This window comes from Lactuca saligna, chromosome 2 (genome assembly GCF_052625555.1).
Source record: "Lactuca saligna cultivar CGN05327 chromosome 2, ASM5262555v1, whole genome shotgun sequence".
Lineage (NCBI taxonomy): Eukaryota > Viridiplantae > Streptophyta > Magnoliopsida > Asterales > Asteraceae > Lactuca > Lactuca saligna.
The window spans coordinates 3,465,571-3,483,556 of NC_136418.1; positions in this window are offsets into that span (position 1 = coordinate 3,465,571).

Sequence of the window (17,986 nt, forward strand, 5' to 3'; positions counted from 1 at the left end):
CTCATTTGTTGTTCAATTTCTTCTCTTCTCTCTAGTCTTTTGCATCGTTTTTCGTGCCGAAGCTACCCCGAAGTCCCGGTATCATACTCTAGCCCCGAGGCAAGTCCCGAGACCCCGAAGATCCCGAGAAGCGCGGTTCCCGAGTCGAAGCTCTGCCCGCGAGAAGTTCGATTTTCGAGGAGATCTTCCAGATCTGCTGAGGAATACTACTTCTATAAGCCGTAGTGCTGTCGGATCGTCTTCTGATCAAGTGAGTGTGTAGTTATTTCTTCTAATACAATAATACGAAGTATTTTATATAAAAATATGTGCTATGTGTATATATTTGGTTGTGTTATGTGTGAATGAGTATTCACTCTCTTCTATCTTATAGATCTGCTTATTTATTTGTGAGATATGTGTTATGTGTGTGTGTGCCTCATCTGTTATGTGATATATGTGTTGATTAAAACATGCTATACAGGTTTTCTTTAAACTACGTATGAAAATATATATTTTATCTACTAATATGTTGGGTAGAACATGGGTAGATAGTTGGTGTGTAATAAACAGATGAGAGGCCTCTTGATTGTTGTTGTTGTTGATCTAGTTATTCAGCGGAGTATGGATAACGACCACGGACCCTTTCTAGACAGTCCAGTGGAACGCTAGCAGGTTCATAACCTGTAGGTGTTGTGAACGATGTGTTCACCGGTGTACTCTATCCCCCTCATGGTTGCCTTTAGGATATCTATTGTTGAGGAAACCCCTTCGCAGTGATGTCCGTCCCGATGAAAATCCTAGATTAGGTCCCTTGAGATAGTTGTTTTAGGGACGTAAAGTGAGGATAACGGGAATGGGTAATCGGGATAGTGATTGGTTGGTGAAATTAAATATAACTTATTTATTGTGGGTTGAAAACCCTATATGCTCACCAGGCTCCCAAGCCTGACCCACTCAGTTTTATTTGTATTACAGGAAGTGGCACAAGGGCGTAAGATGGATGGATCATCTTGTTGTTTTGTTTACAAGTCTGTATATGTATATATTTGTTGAATGACTTGTAATGTTTATCGTTTATGCTTTATGGTCTGTATCGGAACATGACATCCCGAGTTTTGATTATATAATGAAATGCATCTCTTGATGAAATGCTTTGATAAATATTATTTTATCATGTTTTGTTTTGGGAACAAATTCCGCAACTCTTTCAAATCAAAAGGATTTACTCTGAAAATATTTAAAAGCATAAATGAAAATCGGTCTTTTCTGGCCGAGATTTTGGGGATGTCATAAATATTATGGCAAAAGATTGGTTTAGTCTTTATGTGAGACATCATGAATCGTGTCCCATATGCTTCGGATATAGGATCGATTACATGTGCTATATTCATCCTTTCTAAATTTTCCAAATGCCTGGGGCATTAAGAAGGGAAAAGGTTTAGAACTGGATATGACTAAAAGGATTAAACAATTGTCGAGGACAATCTAAGGTTTACCAAAGATTGGTTGCTCAAGGACAGTTGGAAGTATAGTGATAATTCTGGAAGGACCATATTGACATAATCTGTAAGGAGGCAACTCTTGTTCAGAAGTGATAGTCAAAATGGAATCTGGAAATGTTTCAAAGTTAGAATTTTCAGTCTATGTAAGATTAAGGAAACTTAATGCAAGAAGGATGTTTCCAAGGATTTGATCTCCTTTGGAATGCTCTGTAATGTTTGTTTTCAAGTCTTTATGACTTTGTGCATAATCATTACAAGAGGATCAATGCATATAAGTTTAGTATCTAACAGATTTCAGTAAATGGCATGAATTTGGAATTCTTGCATTTGCAGTAAGGATTTGGGAGTGTGAAAAGAGAATCATTGAAGTTATGTTCAATTGATCTAGTTCACAAAGTAAAGATCATAGACAAACATAGTATGCATACTTGGTGTGTGGCATGACTAGTGTTTAGAAAAAAAAAAACATAGTGTACATGCTTAGAGCATGGGACAACTATTGTTTTAAATTCAAGAATAAAGTTGATAGCTGAAACAGTATACAATGAATAATGTGTAATCATATGGTGATAAATAAAAAGGTGTTTTATTTATGTTCATAGGTTTTGATACCATATTGGATTCAATTATTCTTGTGTTTCACTTTGCATGTTTTGACTTCCCGAATAAACTAGGTTATTCTTCCAGAATGACTAAGTTATTCAAACCATCCACAGTCGGTCATATGTTGGAAGTAGATATGAATTAAGACTGTCATGGGTTGGCTTGTAGAGGTCTAAGGTGTTGGACAAAGGGCTACAACACTCATGAGTGCTCATAAGTTCTGAGTATTGGATTCAACCCCCGCTCATTGGAATCACTTCATGGATTTTAATCACGAGTGATCATGAGACGATAATATCTTATATTCTTCAAACCTAGAGATATGAGTTGTTACTATGAGTTGGTTGTACATTGATTGCACGAAAACGCATTTGGTAACTCGGTGCTATAAAATGTGCCTTTGTGTATGATTCAACAAGTAGTAGAACAAGCCATATGAGTCGAAGTTTATCCATTCCTTTTACCTTCGGGATAAAAGCGATATCTGTGGGCCCCTCGATGATGACAAATGGAAGTGCTCGGCCGGGCCAGGACTGATTTGATTTGTTCAATTAGTCAGTCGTCATAAATCGGAAATCGGGAAACAACAAATGGACAGATAGAATGATTATAATCCAATTCTCAGTCCATATGATATCTAGAATGGAGGAATATATGATCCCTTATCTAATGGACAAGTCCTTGACAAAGGTCAGAGTTCGACAGAAGCTTTTGAGAGCTACGATTGTCAGTCGGTTCCTGAAGTCATACGCAATAATAGTTTTAGACTTATCCAAGTGGGAGACTGTTGGATTAATGTCTAAGTCCATAACTATATTTGGTATGTACTTGACCCGACCCGGCATGGTCCATTTGGGTTGCACTTCACCGACACAATTTATATGGATAATCTTTTGAGAATAGTATGTCTATGATTAATATTAATATATTATAAGTTCTAATATATAATATGGAATCATATTATTTAATTAGTATTGATCAAGAATTAATTTAGAATTAATTAAGTGATCAAAATGAACTAATTAATTATGGACTCTTGTATATATGGAATGGGCCAAGTTCATTTAGGTTGGGCTAAGCTTTCATGGATAGTCCATGGAGTGTTTAACCCATGGATCATATGAAATGAAAGGTCATGGGTTTAACCCTAGTTTCCATACTATATAAAGATGTCCTTGGTTTGTGAAATGGGCACTTGTGTGGGTACACTATGAAGGGCTAGCCGATTTCACTAGAGAGAACCAAGTGTCCATATTCTCTAAAGTCTTCCAAGGTGTTTTGGTGATTTGTGATTCCACTTGAGGCTTCCACACTATTGGGGCTAAGCTCTTAAAGCTTGAAGACATCAAGCTACATCAAAAGGTATGTCATCTAACTAGTACTTTGTAGTATAAGTGCTTCATAATATGCTAGTTAGGATTAAAGCCTTGGAAAGTTCTTATTTGTATGTATAATAGAGAAAAAATATATCCAAGGTTTATAGGGTTACATGTACACCATAGGAGTGTTAGAATGCTCAAAACCCAACATCCCTAACTAGCTCGCTAATACCATTACATATTACTAAGACCAGATAATTCTTCGAATGAAAGGTCTCTCCCTACAACGGTTACACTCAGACGAGAGCTACGAAATAGGGCTAAACCTAACCTTCTGAAATTATTTAGTCCTCGTAATATGTAAGTTAACATATTTGTTTACTAGTTAGTTAAAGATAACTAGGACCCCTAAAAGCACAAAGCAAGCAACATTCAAGCATTGAGTAAACAATACCAAGCATATCCTAATCAGGCCATCATATCACTAACTAATAAGTACTAGCATGTAGTTCATAAGCTCATGTAGTAGGCATACACAACATCCTTTCTAGATCCTTAGCCTAATCTAGTATGCAGTTCTCATACACATATAGCAAACATACAAGGCATCCTTCCAAGACCCTTAGCCCTAATCTAGCATGTAGTTCTCATAATCATATCATAGCATAACAAACATGTATGGGTAATTTGGGAGAACTTACTTTAGCTCGGCTAATTGCATGCACCACACCCTTTTCTCTTTACAAAATCCTTTTTGAAAAAATGAATTTTCTTCTCTTTTTTAAAAAAAAAAAACTATACCAAGTCCTTAGTTTGAGTTCAGACACACCTGTGAGTGTGCCCGAATCCATCAAACCAAGGCTCTGCTACAAACTTGAAACACCTATAAACCAGATGTAACATCTCGACTCCCAGATATTTAAATTTTTCATAAAAGGATGTTTTTGAATTGGAACTCATCGAGTTGATGGCATCAACTCGACGTGTAGGGAATTCTCTACTCGACGAGTTTAGATGGAAAACTCGACGAGTTTAGATGGAAAACTCGACGAGTTTAGATTGAAAACTCGACGAGTAGGAGCTGGAAAATGAAACCCTAATTTGCAGGGTTTTCCACCTATTTAAAGGGTCATTAGCCTCCCTCAGCATCCCCTACTGTCCCCCTTGAGCTCAAAAAACCCTAATAGCGATTATCCTCCATTTTTGTATGTTAAGAAGCTTGGAAGGCTGATTTTGTGAAGAATGAGTGAAGTCCAAGGAGCGTGGAGCAAGGAGAAGCTAGTAGATCTGATTTCTACTCCATCTTAGCTTCGTATTAGAGGTAACAAGTTGTTACCTTGGTTCTTTGTTAGCTAGATCTCCTCATGTTTGGGATTAGGACCGTTTTTAGGGTATTGTTGACTTATAGATGGTTCTGGCCGAGATCTGAAGTTGTAACTTCAGATCTGGACTTCTCCAGCCGCATATGATCATAAAGTTATAACCATTGGCAATCCATAACCTTCTCTTTACCTAAAACTTCTTCTAGAGCTTAGTTTTGGTCTTTAAGATCTTGCATGCACGTAAATTTTGCAACTTTACGTGGTAAATAGGCCTTAGGAGGCTAGATCTACAACTTGGAGATTTGGAGTAGCTTAAAATCGTCTGGACAAGATTTGAACTGCATAAACTCGACGAGTTGGATAAGCCAACTCGACGAGCTGAGACGGGTTTTCCCGTTTTCTGGATGCGGCATGAACTCGACGAGTTGGCAAGAAAACTCGACGAGTAGATATGGATTTACCCAACCTTCTGGACGTTGCATGGACTCGACGAGTTAGATAGCCAACTCAGTGAGTCAACTCAGATTCTTGCGACTCGCTGCGTTCTGAAAGAACTCGACGAGTCTGTAGCTTGCACTCCACGAGTTGGGTCAACATCGACTGTTGACCTTGACACTTGGCGTTGACTTTGACCAAGGGTTGACCAATTGACTTTTGAGGGCATTTTGGTAAATTGGAACTTATGATTATGGACCATTGATGGTTATAGGTGTTGGTGTTTGGAGTAGTGTTCTAGGAGTTGAACATTTGCAGCTCAGTTCGACAGAGAAATGTGAATTACCTTCTAGTAGTAGTGTAACAACGTAAATTTTCAAAACACTTTTTCATTTTTCAAACATATCATGTCTCATACAACTCATCTCAAAACTCAAGTGTATCAAATGTTATCACGGTAAAACATATCCTAGAATCTCAAATACAAAATCATCTGTCAGTGTGTACAAATCATATCGGCGCCTTCCCACGATCCAAGTTGGTACCTGAAACACATATCACATAACACGGTAAGCATAAATGCTTAGTGAGTTCCCCAAAATACCACATACAGCACATAAGACACTCGAGGCTATAACTCGGTATGACCCTCCGGTCAATGTGTCTCAGTGAGACCCTCCAGTCCCGTAGCTCGTTGGACCCTCTGGTCCGGTCTATATAACACATAGCATACATGTATCACAATGCACATAATCTCAAACATACACATAACACATAAGACCCTCCGGTCTGCACACAGATACCACTCTAGGTAATGTATAGTAAGAAGACTCACCTCGTAAGATGTCTAGAAAACCCTCATGCTCGAAACCCCGATCTAGCCTCCTCCTATCAAAATGATAACATCTCTAATCAATATACTCCTTACATCCTTCCTCTCTAAGAATGCATAGAAGACTATTCTACCCTTCACTGACCTCTCTTAAATCAGTTTGACCAACCCTAAGGTCAACTAAAGTCAACTCAGTCAACGGTCCAACTTTGACCAGACTCGCCGAGTGCTCTTGGGTGACTCGGCGAGTCCATATGTGTCATCTGGCTCCTCTTAAGGACTTAATCGACTCGTCGAGTTAATCTCTCAACTCAATGGGTTACCACTGGTCACGAATCGTGGGGCAACCCGGTCCGACTCGTTGATTTCTCTCATGGACTCGACGAGTTTCCTCCATGGCATTACTCATTTGACCTTCTGAGGCCAGATCTGTTTCTCTAACATATAGATCTGGCCTTCCAACACTCAAAAATCACATAAAGGTCTGAACTTGGCATTCATGCATGGTGTATCTTGCAATATATACCATAAAAACCCCATTGTTGCTTTCTAGCTTCAAACCCTAAGGTTTACTCTACTAAGGCTTCATACTTTCGGGCTCTCTAGATCTAGAAGGGTCCAGATCTATATAATAAACTTGCCAAAGGGGTTTAAGGCAATCAAAACCCCATAGATGAAGTGATTCAAGCCCTAACCCGAAAATGAAATCTACACAATAGGGAAGAAAAAGGGTTCAATTTGGTACCTCAAATTGAAACTCTTTGCTTGAATAACTTAGAACAACAACCTCCTCTAGTCCCTCTTTCTGGAACTCTTCTCCTTGCTTGCAAAATCACACCAAAAAGCTCAAGATAACTCTTTCTCTCACTCTACACACTCAAGCTCACTAGGGTTCTCTCTTCTAGGAAGGTAGCCGCAATTAAAGGCTATAAGTACCTTTAAATAGGGCTCAGGCCCAAAGATTTAGGTTTTCTGCCAAAAGTGCGGACTCGTCGAGTCCATTCATTAATCTGAGTCTTCAGTCGTGATCCTACTCGACGAGTTTAGGTATCAACTCGTCGAGTCCCTCTTCTTAACTCAAAAATAAATACCTAAATTATGATAATTGGAAATCCGGATGTTACAATTCTCCCCCACTAGAATCAGACTTCGCCCTCGAAGTCTCATTCTGAAAACAACTCAGGATGCTACTCCTGCATCTCCGTCTCCGGCTACCAAGTCAGCTGAGATCCTCTCCGATGTTGATATTGGACCTGGACCAGGGGCACCTCTTTGTTCCTCAGAACCTTGATCTTCCGATCCAAGATCGTAATCAGCCTCTCAATGTAATGCAGGCTTGCGTCCACCTGAATATCCTCTAGCGGCAATACCGCCGTCTCATCGTCTATACACTTCCTCAACTGGGATACGTGGAAGGTATCATGGATCTGATCCAACTCCTCGGGTAGCTCTAAACGGTATGCTACCTTGCCCACTCGGGCGATCACCCTGAAAGGTCCAATGTATCGGGGCCCCAGCTTGCCCCTCTTTCTAAATCGGATCACTTCGTTCCAAGGAGATACCTTCAAGAGAACGAAATATCCAACCTGGAACTCAAGCTCGGATCGCCGCCTATCCGCATAACTCTTCTGCCGACTATGGGTTGTCAGCAACCTCTGTCTGACCTGCTGTATCTGCTCGGTCGTCTTAAGCACTATCTCAGTGCTACCCATCACTTGCTATCTACCTCTCCCCAATAGATGGGAGTTCGACACCTCCTCCCATATAAAAGCTCAAAGGGAGGCATACCTATACTCGAATGGTGGCTGTTGTTGTAGGAAAACTCATCCAAAGGTAGGTATGTATCCCAACTTTCACCGAAGTCCATAACACATGCCCGAAGCATGTCCTCGAGCTTCTATATCGTCCGTTCAGTCTGTCCATCCATCTGCGGGTGGTAAGTAGTACTGAAGAGAAATCTCGTACCCAACTCCTCATGGAACTTCCTCCAAAACCTGGAAGTGAAACGTACATCTCGGTCTGACACAATCGAGATCAGCACTGCATGCCGCGACACCACCTCTCTCATATATATCTCTACCAACCTCTCCGCAAAAGATCGCTCATTGATGGCAAGAAAGTGAGCGCTCTTCGTTAATTGATCCATAATCACCCAAATTGCATTAGTACCCCTCGCGTTCCTCGGCAATTTGGTGATGAAATCCATAGAAATCTGTTCCCACTTCCGCTGGGGAATCTCTAGCGGCTGCAATTTTCCATGCGGACGTTGGTGCTCGGCCATAACCCGACAACAGGTCAAGCACCTCTCTACAACCCACGCAACATCCCTATTCATACATGGCCACCAGTAATCTCTCTTCAGGTCCAAATACATCTTAGTGGCCCTGGGATGGATCGAGAATCTCGATTTGTGCGCCACCTCCATCAATACGCTACGTTCCCCACCCACAAACGGCACCCAAACCCGACTGTAAAAGGTCATAAGCCCTCGGCTATCAGTAACACACTCGTATACCTGCCCAATCACCCGCTCTCTCTTGCGGTTCTCTGGTTTCATAGCCTCTGTCTGGGCCTCTCGGATAGTATCCAATACCAGAGTCATCACCGTCATCATCATGCATATATCTCGAATCGGGGCACTCTCCGCCCTGCGGCTCAGAGCATCGGCTACCACTATAGCCTTGCCTGGGTGATATAGGATTTCACAGTCGTAATCCTTTACCACATCCAACCATCTCCTCTAGTGCATGTTCAGGTTGGGCTAATTCATCAGATACTTCAAACTCTTGTGGTCCACGTATATGGTACACCGAACCCCATACAAATAATGGGGCCATATCTTGAGGGCGAACACCACCGCCCCCAACTCCAGATCGTGGGTGGGATACCTCGTCTCATGAGGCTTCAGCTGCCTCGATGCGTATGCTATCATGTGCCCTATCTGCATAAGCACCGCACCCAACCCCGATATAGACGTGTCATAGTACACCACAAAATCCTCCATTCCCTCCGAAAGGGCTAACACCGGAGCTTTGAACAATCTCTGGCAAAGAGTCTCGAACGAGGTCTGCTGCTCGGGACCCCAAATAAAAACAACGCCCTTCCGGGTCAATTTAGTGAGGGGAACAACAATCTTGGTGAAATCCCTGATAAATCTACGATAGTAGCCGGCCAACCCCAGAAAACTCCTGATCTCGGTGGGGGATCTCGGCACCTCCGAACTCATAACAGCCCCAATCTTGGCCGAATCGACCGATATCCCATTCTAGTTAACGAGATGCCTCAAGAACTAGACCTCCCGTAACCAGAAATCACACTTGGATAATTTGGCATAAAGCATCTCCAATCTCAACACTCCAAGGATCTCCCTCAGATGCTCCTCGTGCTGCTCCATGTATCTCGAATACACTAGAATATCACCGATGAACACAATCACCGATCGATCCAACATCGGCCTGCATACTCGGTTCATGAGATCCATGAACATTGTTGGTGCGTTGGTGAGTCCAAAAGGCATCACCACGAACTCGTAATTCCTATAACAAGTCCTAAACGCCGTCTTCTGGATATCCTCATCCCACACCCTCATTTGGTGAAATCCATACTGCAAGTCTATCTTGGAGAACCAAGAAGCTCCTTGCAACTGATCGAATAGATCGTCGATCCTCGGTAGTGGATAACGGTTCTTGACTGTAAACTTGTTCAACTCCCGGTAATCAATGCACATCCGGTGTGAACCATCCTTTTTCTTGACAAAAAGGATCGATGCTCTCCACGGCGAGATACTCGGCCAGATGAACCCCTTCCCCAATAGCTCCTGAAGCTGTGAAGATAACTCCTGCATCTCCGGTGGCGCAAGGCGATAAGGTGCCTTAGCAACAGGTTCCGCCCCTGGAACCAAATCGATGTGAAAATCCACCTGCCTCTCGGGAGGTACACCCAACAAGTCCTCGGGGAAAACATCCGGAAACCCTCACACTATCAGAACCTCACCGATAGAACTTGGCCTCTTTGCAGCAACTCGTGTATCCATCACATAGGCTACAAACCCTCTACAACCCTGCTATAAACTCTATCTCGCTCTGGCAGCCAAGCAAAATGTTGACGCAGATCGGGTACCCTCGCCATATCCTGTAAGTACTCCCCCACTAGGGTCTCGTATGGTCACCAACTGACGCTCACAGTCGATAACAGCTCCGAGTCGGCTCAACCAGTCCATACCTATGATGACACAGACATCCCGCATCGCAATCGGTACCAAATTTATTGGAAACTCAACACCGAAAATCTTGAGTACGCATCCTTGAATCTCATCAGTAGCAAGATCCGCTCGCTCGTCAGCTATAGGAATTCGCAGAGGTCGACTCAACACTTCTCGTCGGATACTGATGTGCTGACTAAATGCTAAAGACACGAAAGATCGACTTGCACCCGAGTAAAATAACACCAAAGCAGGTACAAAATTCACAAGGAAAGTACCTAAGCATACCACAATATAAGCACAATATTTCAAACTCAGCATAAGTAAATAAAAAAATACATACCAACCACGACATCGGGCGCTGCGCGGACCTCCTCCGCTGTCAACTAAAAAGCTCTCTCGCGAGCCTTCGGTGCCTCGGCCTTCACTGGTCGGGCCTCGATGGCTCTAGTAGCAGCAGGTGCAGATCCATGTGATGATCCCTGAAGTAGTTGTGGGCATTCGGCCTTCCGATGGCCAGTCTGGTTGCAGTGGAAGAAAACTGCAAAACCCTTGGGGAACTCCCTCGCGAAATGTTCCTCCTTGCCACACTTGTAGCACACCCCCGTCCTGCATACTCCCTCATGGCTCTTGCCACACTTCCCATAAGTGTGGCCCTTCGGTCCTCCATATCTCGAGTTAGCAGGCTTTGCCCTGCTTGGCTGTCAGTTGAGACTGTGTCTGCCGCCTAACCCTCCTCTAAGACTCGGCCTCCTCCCTGGCCTGAGTCACTTGCTTGTTCTCCCTCTTCCGGGCATTTTCCTGGAGCTAGGAAAATGTCCAGTATGATGATTTTTCCACGAACTCACGAATGTCTCACCTCAGTATGCTTAGATATCAACTCATGTGTGCCTGCTCAGAAGACACATGCTCAGGGAAAAACAATGCCCTCTCGTGAAACATCCGTGCAATCAAAGTCACGGACTTCGTCCCCTGCTTGAGGGACAAGAACTCCTAGGCCAAACGTTCCCTCTCCACCAAGGGAACATACTCATCTCTGAACATAGTGGTGAACATCTCCCAAGTTACAGCGGTAAGCTCTACAGGAGTAAAATCTGCCGTCACAAACTTCCACCAGTCCTTCGCTTCCAAGCGAAGTTGGTTCAACACGAACCGTACCCTCAGATGCTCAGGACATTAAACATGTGTACAAGCATCCCTCGATGTCAGTGATCCACCTCATCACTGCTATCGGATCCTGAGTCTCGTCAAACTCTGGTGGCTTCGTGTTTCTGAACCCTCGGTACAGAAACGAGCACCCATCTGCGGCCTTGCGATAGCAGCAACCGCCTCAGTCAGAGCGGCATATCGCACATCTAATTTCTCAATCAGCATGGTCTTGATAGACCCAAACATCTCCAGTATCTCAGCTCAGATGGCGGCGGCCACCTCCTCATGAATCATCTTATGGATCTCCTCATCACTAGTACCACTGGTCCCACTGCCTCCTGGGTTGTGGCGCGTCCCCACCATGACGCCTCTAAAATAAGACATAAAATAATCAGAGACTTGACTGAGATTACTCACACTTGATCAACCGTTCCTACTTGTTCCTTAGCACCCTAAGGATTCTTACTTGGGATGTTTACCGATCCGGTGATTTCAGTAGTACGGGCCCAATACTACGTTCCACACCATATCTATATCCACACCAAGTCTTCCTCCTAGGATCCCAATTCCCAAGTACTCTATACCCCCTAAATTCTACCTACTCTCAAGCAGACTTCTCACAAGCTACTCTCTGCTACCTACATGCACTCAAAGCAAATCACAGCAGCATAAACTCCTAGGCTAAGGCATCACATATCAGGGCACCCCTAGTCCTAAGATACGATTTACCTAGCCTACTCTAGCATGCATAGCACATCAATATCACATAACACATAATGTAAGGGTAATTTGGGAAATCATCGTTCGAGCGTTGGCTAATCGTACACAATGCTCCTTTTTGCTTTTCTAAAAATCTTTACTCTTTTTAGAAAAATTGTTTCTTTTATAAAAGATTTTCTCAAATCCTCAATTAGAGTTCAGATACGCCCGAAGGTGCATCCGAATCCCTCAAACCAATGCTCTGCTACCAACTTGTAACAACGTAAATTTTCAAAACAATTTTTCATTTTTCAAACATATAATGTCTCATACAACTCATCTCAGAACTCAAGTGTATCAAATGTTATCAAGGTAAAACATATCCCAGAATCTCAAATACAAAATCCTCTGTCAGTATGTATAAATCATGTCGTCGCCTTCCCGCGATCCTCGCTAGTACCTAAAACACATGTCACATAACACGGTAAGCATAAATGCTTAGTGAGTTCCCCAAAATACCACATACAACACATAAGCCACTCGAGGCTATAACTCGGTATGACCATCCGGTCAATGTGTCTCAGCGGAAACATCCAGTCCCGTAGCTCGTTGGACCCTCCGGTCCGGTCTAAATCATTGGACCCTCTGGTCCGGTCTATATAACACATAGCATACATATATCACAATGCACATAATCTCAAACATACACATAACACATAAGACCCTCCAGTCTGCACACAGATACCACTCTAGGTAATGTATAGTGAGACGACTCACCTCGTAAGATGTCTAGAAAACCCTCGTGCTCGAAGCCCCAATCTAGCCTCCTCCTATCAAAATGATAACATCTCTAATCAATATACTCCTTACATCCTTACTCTCTAAGAATGGGTAGAAGACTATTCTACCTTCACTAACCTCTCTTAAATCAGTTTAACCAACCCTAAGGTCAACTGAAGTCAACTCAGTCAATGATCCAACTTTGACCAGACTCGCCGAGTGCACTTGGGTGACTCAACGAGTCCATACGTGTCCTCTGACTCCTCCTAAGGCCTCACTCGACTTGTCGAGCTAATCTCTCAACTCAATAGGTTACCACTAGTCACGAATCGCGGGGCAACCCGGTCCGACTCGTCGAGTTCTCTCATGGACTCGGCGAGTTTCCTCCATGGCATTACTCATTTGACCTTTTGAGGTCAGATCTGTTTCTCTAACATATAGATCTGGCCTTCCAACACCCAAAAATCATGTAAAGGTCTGAACTTGGCGTTCATGCATGGTGTATCTTGCATTATATACCATAAAAACCCCATTATTTCTTCCTAGCTTCAAAACCTAAGGTTTACTCTGTTAAAGCTTCATACTTTCGGGCTCTCTGGACCTAGAAGAGTCCAGATCCATATCACAAACTTGCAAGAGGGGTTTGAGGCATTCAAAACCCCAATGATGAAGTGATTCAAGCCCTAACCCTAAAATGAAATCTACACAATAAGGAAGAAAAGAGGTTCGATTTGGTACCTCAGATTGAAGCTCTTTGCTTGAATAACTCAGAAAAACAACCTCCTCTGATCCCTCTTTCTTGAACTCTTCTCCTTTCTTGCAAAATCACACCAAGAAGCTCAAGATAGCTCTTTCTCTCACTCTACACACTCAAGCTCATTAGGGTTCTCTCTTCTGGGAAGGTAGCCGCAACTGAAGGCTATAAGTGGCTTTAAATAGGGCTCAGGCCCAAAGATTTAGGGTTTCTGCCAACAGCGCGGACTCGTCGAGTCGACTCACCGAATCGTCGAGTCCATTCATTAATCTGAGTCATTAGTCGCAATCCTACTCGACGAGTTTAGGCGTCAACTTGTCGAGTCCCTCTTCTTAACTCAAAAATAAATACTTAAATTATGATACTTGGAAATTTGGATGTTACATAGTGGATCTAAGGCACCAAGGCCGGACCACTAGTAAGAGATGTAGTAGAGAGGATCGTCTTTGTGATAATTATCCGGTATGTTTCTATCTGTTATGTTTATGTGCTAGTATGCCTTGATATTATGTGATATGTGATAGGAGGGGTAGGATAGACCCCAGTACCGGTCGATAGGGCTGAAGAGGTATTCCAGCACCCAAATAAGCTAAGCAGTATATGATTCATATGTTATGCACTAGGATACTATGTGGTAGAAGTAGTGGGTGAAATAGTCCCGGTACCGATCGACATGATCGAAGGGGTAGACCAGCACCCTGATATGCCAGGCAAGGTACCGGTCGACAGGATCGAAGGGGTAGGCCAGCACCCTGATATGTTAGGCAAGGTATCGATCGATAGGACCGAAGGGGTAGGCCAGCACCCTAATATGCTAGGCAAGGTACCGGTCAACAGGGCCAAAGGGTAGGCCAGCACCCTGATATGCTAGGCAAGTTACCGGTCGAAAGGATTGAAAGGGTAGCTAGTACCCAAATATGTTAGGCAGTTTGTGCTATGTATGGTATGCGGTATGATGGGGAAACTCACTAGGCTTCGTGCTTACGATTTACAGTTTTGCTTCAGGTACATCTTCCTCGAGGGGAAAGGAGCCGTCATGACTGTAGCGCATCACACCACCGTTTTCCGCATCATAACTAGATTTCGTGGAGTTGTACTCTGATATTACATTTTTATGACATGATTGGATGTTTTATACTTTGACTGATTTATAACATGAGATGCCACTACTAATGTGTCATAATAATGGTTATATAATTACTTAATTAAAAATGAAAATTTTGGCTTTTATTTTTAGGATGTTACAAGTTGGTATCAGAGCCTTGGTTTGAGGGATTCGGGCACACCCTCAAGTGTGTTAGGACTCAGAGCTTTGGTTTGAGGGATGTTACAAGTTGGTATCAGAGCCTTGGATATTATTCCTTTTATATATCAGCTCAGATACCGATGGTTGGAAATATAAAAATCTGATCACTACAACAAAAGGCTCGGTTACCAGTTACTGTGTGATAGATATATAGGTTTAAGATATAAGATGTAAATATATATATATATATATATATATATATATATATATATATATATATATATATATATATATATATATATATATAAGAATAATAATTGCGGAATAAGTATAAATATGAAATCTATAAATGACTGAAAGCTATAATAATATAAATGATTGTATTTAAATGACGTAAAGCTATAAATAATATAAAGGACTGTATTTAAATGACGTAAAGCTATAAATAATATAAATGACTATATTTAAATGACATAAAGCTTTAATAAAGTATATAAGTATATAAATATATATCAAGTAGGTTCGTCAATAAATTGACGGAATTGGACTGATGGAACCACTGATCGATATTTGGAATCTTGGAACGACTGGTCGATATTGGTACTCTTGGAACGACTGGTCGATATTTGTTCAAAGATCAATCCAGTATTTGATAAGTAACACAAAGTTCATTTTTATGTAAAACGCGTTGTTTACAAAACAGTGCAAAGTACACGAGTCATGTATTTGTATACGGGTATAGGGTGTTTTGAGGAGATTTGATGAGGTTGGAGTGGGTATTTGGAGGGTGTTAGGAGGTGGAATAAGGTTGTAATTTTGGTGGTGTAAGTCAGAAAAGATGGTGAAGTTGAAGGAGCTTTGGGTGGTGATGAATGTAGATTTTCGGAGTAAATCTCTCTGGATATCCAATTCTCTCTCGCGTCTCTTTGGGGTTTCCCGTGGTCAAAATCGTCCACGAAAATTTCTAGATGTAGGTAAGGTTCTGAAGAATTGATGGTGAAAATCTCCCTAGTAGTATTTTGGCTGTGTTGTTCTCGGTGTTTTGTTTTCTAACATGAAGATTCTGAACTCGAAAACAGAAATCTCTCTGGATAGCCAGTTCTCTCTCGCGTCTCTTTGGGGTTTCCCTAGGTCAAAATCATCCACGAAAATTTCTAGATGCAGGTCCACTTCTGGAGAATGTGTGGTGAACATCTCCCTAGTCTTCTTGTGCTTGTACAAAGCTCAGGTTTCTTCGTTTCCGACTTGAAGATTATGATGCCGAAAAAACAACAAGGTGGTGATGGTTGTGGTAATTTGAAATGGTTTTTGGAGGAGGTTTAAGAAGGGTATTTGGAGGGTGTTTGGAAAGTATTATGAGGTTGTTTGGAGGTTGGAAGGAGGTTGATATAAGAGAGGTGTTTGGTGGAAGTGGTGTGATGAACAAAGGTGGTGAAGTTGATGATCTTAAAGTTTGATAAAGAACATGTGATGAAGATGGTTGATGATGTTCTTCATTTAGCTTGTTGATCTTGGTGTTCTTCACTTTCTCCAGGGATTTATCTTGTTCTTGAAGAAGATGAAGATGGTTGATGGTGTTGGGAGTATTTGGTGTTTGTAGGAAGTGTTACAAAATAACAAATGAACACTTACACTCACACACAAACTCACGTATACATATATACATTGAAACAAATATCTTCATCTAGTGTACTTGAGTTTAAGTGATAGAGTATGGCTAGTCATGCAAGTTGATGTAGAGTAGGAGGCAAAAAATGTGCGTCTTCATTTGGCTTCTCATTTCCTTGACTTTGTTGACCATTCCTTGTAGACTATTCAACTTGTTGACTATTCCACACATAGCATATATATAATACATATATACATATATAACACATACATATATATATATATATATATAGTTGAAATTGTTTAGTCGTACAACTAAATTTTCTCGTCTATGCGTTTTCTGTCATTCGCGTGTTCTCGTATTTTCTGTTTTGATCACGCATTCATGCAACCTGAAATAACTGATAATATTTGTTAGATAATACAAAAACAGTTCGTCTTATTTCAGTGATGGTCACATACAAAAACATTTTTCAACAATTTCCCCCTATGTGATCATTGCTGAAATAAGGACTGCTATGATATAATCATATTGACAGTTTTGAACTTTTGAAGATTCGAGATAAAAGATTTGTCAATAGATAAGATATATAAAACATAGTGATTGTTTTGAAAGTTTGTGACTTTGTTTAACATATCTTATGTAAAAGATTTTCAGAAATTTGTTTCCGAATCAAAGTCTCGGGTTCGGTTATCAAAGGGTATCCATATATGTATCTAAAGAAATTTCGTAAGATTTTATAGAATTATTAATGACGACAAGTGGTCTAACAGGTCGATTCAGATGAACGCTCATAGGTATAGCTCACACTTCACTTGGGTGTTTGGTTGTTCTGGCAGCAGAACAAGTTAATGATCACTAAAAATGAGTGATATCTCTCTCTGACGACTCACACTCATATTAGAGGTGTTCCGCTATGATTTTCCTGAAATGTCACTTAGTCTCATTATTAGATAATCAATCACATAAGATTGGTTTCAGCATTACTCAGCGGGTTTCTTCATTTATGCCATTAACTTTCACTCTCTCTCCGTCGGGAAATACATGTAGAGGGGTTTAGCAATTTTCATAGTGCAGTTTGCAACTAAGATTCTTCAGTGATGAAGGCTACAGTATCCCGGGAAATCCATTGTTGTTACAGCTTGTTCCTTGATGGTATCCTTTTTGTTGATCAATATCGATTTATTGTAAAAAGATATTTTGTTTTAGCATCAAGAATTTGCTACATTTTGAGAAAATTGGGATTTTTTAGAGTATCTATCTTGCGGGATTAAGATATCCCTTTTTATGAAAAATGGGTAAAAAACAAATTAATGGATTTTTTGATGATTGTTTTGAAATAACCATTTGGTTGAAACTTTGTTTGAAAATACCAAATGTAGAGTTTTTTTTTTTTTTTGGTATTTCTTCGGTGAATGATTTGGCTTTCTTGTTGATTCGTCTTTATCTTGATTTGTCTTTGACGATTGGATGTGGATAGATCTTTGTTTTTATTTGATAAGTGATTGTTGAAATTCTTTTCTTTTCGTCCTTTTTGTTGATGGATCACGGGA